Below are 6,000 nucleotides of genomic sequence, written 5' to 3'. Positions count from 1 at the left end.
TGCAATAAACGCGTGGCGCAGCATGTTGGTATAGAGGCAGGCGTTTGCAGAGGTAGCTGGCGGAGGAGGAGGAGGGAGTGGAGGAGGAAGGAAAAGAAGGAAGAACGGAGAACGGAACGAAGGGACACACGAAGGATGGAATGAAACGGAACATGGAAGGATCGACGAATCGAACAACCGATCGAAGGAATGGACACAGACAATGGATCCGCCCGACGAAATGGAATGGAATGGACCGAATGGAACGAACACGAATGGAGGAAGAACACGGAATCCAGAATACGGACGAACGGAACCGGACACATGGAAGATGAAGACCGACAACCCGGACCATGGCCAACAGGAATGGACGAAGACGAACACAACGGAAATACGGACGGAACGGAAGAAGGGAAGGACCAAACGGACCAAAGAAAGGACCACCATGAGACTATAGCCCCAGCCCACGAATCGAACAACCGGAACACGGACTTACAACACCAGCCAATGGAATGAAGAAACCAGCAAATGGAAGGAAGGAAGAAATGAACAAGGAAGGAAGGAAAGGGACAAGGAAGAAACGGACGGAATGGAATCGGATGGAATGAACACGGAATAACGGAACATGGAATCGAACATCCATGACGAATGAATGGAAGAACGGACCCCAGCCGGACCGAACGGACCAACACACACACATGGAACACCTGGAGACAACGGAATGGACCGATCGAACGGACAACACACGAAAAGGAACGGACAGAAGAACATGGAAGGAATCACAGAAGGAAGGAAATACCGGCATGGAGCCACAAGGAAGAATAGAAGGACGGACACAACAGAAGGAATGGAACGGACCCGGACTCGACCGAATGGACTCATCCGAATGGAAGGAACGGACACGGAATCGACCCCGGAATGAACCAACGACCGGCACCGGACACGAACACCGGAATGGAAGGAATGGACACCCTTCAACCACACAGGCCGGACACATGGAATCGGAATGACCAACGACACGGAAACACCGAATGGAAGCCGAACACGGAAGAATGGAATAGAATATGGACGGAAAATACACCGGAATGGAATGAACACGGAATACCACGAGTACAGGGACGGAAACAGGCCAAATGGCATGGACGGAATGGAATGGAAGAAAGGAAGGAAGACACGGACACGGTCTGAAGGACGGAAGAGGAACGCATGGAATAGGGCCAACAAATGGATTCAATAGCGGAGGGACAGACCAGCCAAATGGCCGTGGAATCCTCTAGAAATGGAACGGAATTTACACCGATGCTGGAACAAAGACAATGGAAACTAGCCAAGGAATGAAACCGTGGATGAAGATAAGAAAGATCTCTCAGGCACACTTTATTGAAGGACTGAACAAATGGAAGGAATGGAAGAAGAATGAAGAAATGGAAGGTGGATGAATCAGAAATGGCACCTGGTGGAATGGACAGCCCAGTGAAGAACGGAGGTAGTGAACACAAACGACCAGCCCCACATGGAAGGAATGGAAAGAGTGGTGGCACAACAGCCACGGAAGGAAGGGTTCTAGTCTCAGCAGCCAGGCCTCACAACAGAATGGCCAACCAGAATCGAAGAGGAATGGAAGGATGCCCGGAAGATAATGGAAGAAGGAAAGGAAGGAAGATGGAAGGCCTGACTGAAGGACAGCCCTGGCATGGAAGGACAGGACATGGGAATTGCCGGAAGAATGGAAGAAGGAAACCAATGGAAGCCCGGATGGAAGGAAAAGCCTTTTAAATGGAATGAACATGGAATGAAAGGAATGGAAGGAAGGAAGGAAGAAATGGACTGTGGACGGAATAAACAAACACCACTGTGGACATGGAATATAGCCCAAATGGAATGGAATGGAAGAAGGCTCAACTGGACTCAGAGCAGTAATAGAATGGATGCCTGCCAGACCACAAATGGAGGAAATGGAAGGAGGAGCCAACTTTGGAGGTTCATCTGTTCCATGAAATGAGATGTGAAGGAGGAAGCCAAACTGCATGGATGGAATGGAAGGCCACTGCTGGAAGGGTGGTGGACACAGTGGAAATAGATGGAATGAACCAAGAATGGAATGGAAATGGAATGGACGGAAGGGTGGAATAGAACAACAACTGGAAGCTGGATTACTGGAATGAAGCCATAGGGTGGAAAACATGGAACAAATGGAAGAAGGTTGAAGCCAAGGATCTGACTGTACTTGGCATAATGGTGGTGGAAGGAAACAGGAAATGAACATGGACAAGGAGGGCCTTGAAATGGAATGGAAGGGATATTCTGACCCTGGGTGTCCAATGGTAGTGGATGCACTTGAGGGGAATGCACACCACATGCATGCAGGAACCTGCATGGTTCTAGCTGTAGCCCCAGACCAGCCAGTTTGTGGTGGACCGCAGAACCAGCCATGATCGGTATTAAGCGGAAGAATGCTGGCGAACCGGCCGTAATTGACCATCTGATCCTCTTGGGATTTGTTTACTTTGATTCCTCTGCAGCATTTAACCATCCCGAGGAAACCAGGATCTGCTTTTGGTCCCAATTTGACCTCTCCTTAGGTCTCAACCAACCAAACGAGTGAGCAGCTGACTCCGCCTGGCGGGATTCCGCAATCTTGTACCGGAACCCGCCGTCCGGTGCAGGAAGGTACGCAGACCAATGATTTAAAGGTATAATTATGGCTTGGTTATTCTGTGGTGAATGGCCGCGGGGCTTGAAGATATTCAAACGATAATTTTCTCCATTGGTAGTGTTGCCCCAGAACTACAGATATTTTCGACTTGATGTGGCCCGGATGTGCAGGAAACATCCCGTGTTCAAAGCCACGCGACCGGCCGGACGACGAGTCGTCGCTGGTTGAGAAGGACTGCGCCACATCCCGGTTTCAGCCAGCCCTTCGTCTGGACTTTTGTTACGTTGTAAATCAGTCCGAACCCTCTGGTTTTGGTACCAGAAAACGGGATTAGGAAGCCTGGGGTGGAAAGACGATTCTGGTCTATTATCCTACTGCATCTTATGAGAAGCGTGCCATGGCTTCCTGACCGTCCGACCTGTTCGCTGCCGAAGCACAATCCACCACGAGGGTTAACGGTATACCTTCCAGCTGTACCAAATCCTCTTGAAATTGCGCGTAGTCGGCTCTTAAATTCCACGCCCAGTAATTCTCAGACAAACGTTCCACTGGTTGTGATAGCTTTTATGAACGGCTTAGTTGGAAAGACTGAAAGGGTTCCGAACTCTGTACTCCAGCGGCCTGGTACCGGAAGCCTCAGCCAGCCCTTCCGAGCTCCACTTCATACCGGCATTTGCGAGTCCTTCCCGCCCTCAAGCTGGAGACTTTACCTTAGCTCGGCATATCCAGCAATTTAGATCTTGCTGGTATCTCTAGACAACGCCGGAGAATCTGGCCAAGGTGTCATGGTCTGATAATCATCATCACTTTCTGAGCTCTAGCGGGGAAGCCATGAAGGCATCATCCAATAGACCTCCAAAGATGTAGGAGAAGCGCCCTAATGAGCCTTCCTGTAGTGGCTGGGCGAAACTGGTTTCTCAGCCCTGGGTGCACTTTGGTTCATATGGCGGTGATTCCTGCTCTAAATCGGGAGCGTGAGGGTAGGTCCCCCACAAGAAGAACGATCTTTACTGATGGAGGCCGAGATCATTTTGGTCCTTCCAGTAATTCTGGAATTTCAACAACGCTTCACGATAGCCTAGATTCTGCTAACTGGCAGGATCTTCAGTAGTTGTATCCATCTGCATGAACTTTATCATCTGCCTTTGCGCACCCTGGCACGCTGGACTAACCTTGATGCCTCCATCCGCGCCTTCGGCTGGAACGGTTCTATGTGATGAGGGGGGAAACCTCTTATGGGGTGGATGAAGGCTGCATCTGGTAATTGGAAGTGGGCTGTGCAGATGTCTGAAGTACTAGAGAGTTCGGATTCGGGACTGGGTGAATGAGCCTGCCACCATCCTTCATTCTTTAGAGGAGGATCAGGCCAACACTTTGAAATACTAAGCCTTTACCAGAGTCCATACGTAACCAGATGTCTTGAGCCTAATTATTGTTCATTGACGTAATTCGGTGAGCTCGGCCTTCACTAACCTTCATCCTGGTTCTAATTGGCAGCTGAACATTCTTCCTACACGCTAATGGGAGCCAGTTCGCGAATGCCCTCTGAACTTCGTGAACTCCTGTAGAGCCAGCCAAAACGCCCGCTAGGTATCTGGACTGACCAGCGACGAGGCAGGCTTCTTTAGAGGGACGAATCAATGCGACATTCAATTATCTCTGTAGTGCGGAAGGAGTCGCCCTGCCAGGGAGACCCCTTCATGAGTAGGTATGCCGCTGGCCACCATCCTCGTAGCGTGTATTTCCATAGTAGACGCAGAGGCCAGTGGGTCGGCGACGGTGTTCGGCAGACCAATTCCTCTTGATTCTTGCTGGAATTCTGTTCAACACTAACATTGCACCGCGAAACTCCGGTTGAAGTCTGAAATCGCTTGAACGCCGCATGCTGTTTCCAACTTCTGTCCGAATATATTCGTCCGTTGTTGCCAATTCATAGGTGAAAGGACTGCGAGTATTAGCGATCGATCGCGGCCCGATGTCATTTAACGGAAGTAGGGTCGTCAAACGGCGTCTTTCTGAATTAGGTGTACCATCCTTACCTGGAAAAGCAGCGGTAGCACGCATAGCCTTCTTTGCCCTTTTCAGATCTGGGTAATTGGTGGTGATTCTCTCGTAGTGTAAAGAGACACCTTCTTAGATCTAGGCCTGATCACTGCGGGATTGCAAATTCTCTTAGACTGGGACGAAGCGTTGGTGATAACGCACCCTTTTCTTGACCCCTTTGCTTCGCCACTGGTCTCCAAAATCTTGCCAGGCGCTACATCTGCCATGGTCATCACAGCGAGCACATACGCGTTTTGGGGGCTGATTCCGGATTTATCATTACGTGATCAGAGACGTTTCGTTTTCAATTCGATCCATGGGCGTTACCCATAAACATAAGATAAATAAATATTAAAATCGTAAAGCCGTATTTAAAAATCAATACGTGCAGATGCGATCTTGCGACGATGGATTACTGGGGTGGAGGATCACACTGGATGAGCCTGGAAGCAAGAATAATACAAGTAGGCTTCATGGACCAAACAAAAGCTCATTAAATGTCAAAAGTTGCCGCATTATGCGCTGCCCCCCTGAGCACCCTGCCCAACAGTGAATATGGAAATGCCGAAATAGGCCGAATATCCCTAACAGTTGAAATGCTAGACCCGGCCCAAACCGGAGGACCGGAGAAATCTCAAAAACACCAAATCTAAAATCTGGCAGTGATCAAGCGTTGAACTTCCATTGACAATAATTCAGCGGCTGTGTCTTCATTCGTTCCTCATATGCTGGAACGCTACGGAATCCTCCTCATGGGCCAGAATTGGGAAGGTTCATAACTGTAGGAACGTACGACGGAGGCGAATCCCTGATGATTCGACGGTGACGCCAAAACGATCGGCCCACGCCATAAGCGTTTAGCAACTGGGCTGTTCGGCCGATGTGATAGCGCACGGAGAACTGCAACACAGTCCTTCTGACTTTGATGAGTCCGATAAGGAAACAACCTTTAGCTCAAGAATTCCAGTATTCCTGGCGAAAATCAGATCCCGCGGCTGAACGAGGTCTGATTTCTGAGTTGAGTGTAATTCCAGCCCATGACCAGAGGGTGGAGGCCTCTGTTGAATCCGATGGACCTGTTCTGAGAAGCCAATGTCCAGGCATTGGGTAATAAATCGATCGCCCTGGAGAATTGGCTAATTGAGCTGGATGGGTATGGTTTAGGCGGAATACCCTTTACGGTGATGCCAAGGGATATCAATGGGAACTGGTAGCACGCCCCAGCCTAAGGGAACCTGGAGGTACTTTGAACTGGGTATTTGGAAAACGATGGAGTGGTATGCCTTTGAGATCGATTGACGTAGTTTAATCCTCTAAGTCTC

The sequence above is a fragment of the Haliotis rubra genome, unplaced genomic scaffold, assembly GCF_003918875.1.
Source record: "Haliotis rubra isolate DU_JTF1 unplaced genomic scaffold, ASM391887v1 Scf1066, whole genome shotgun sequence".
NCBI lineage: Eukaryota > Metazoa > Mollusca > Gastropoda > Lepetellida > Haliotidae > Haliotis > Haliotis rubra.
Note: the sequence above shows the minus strand (reverse complement) of the source record.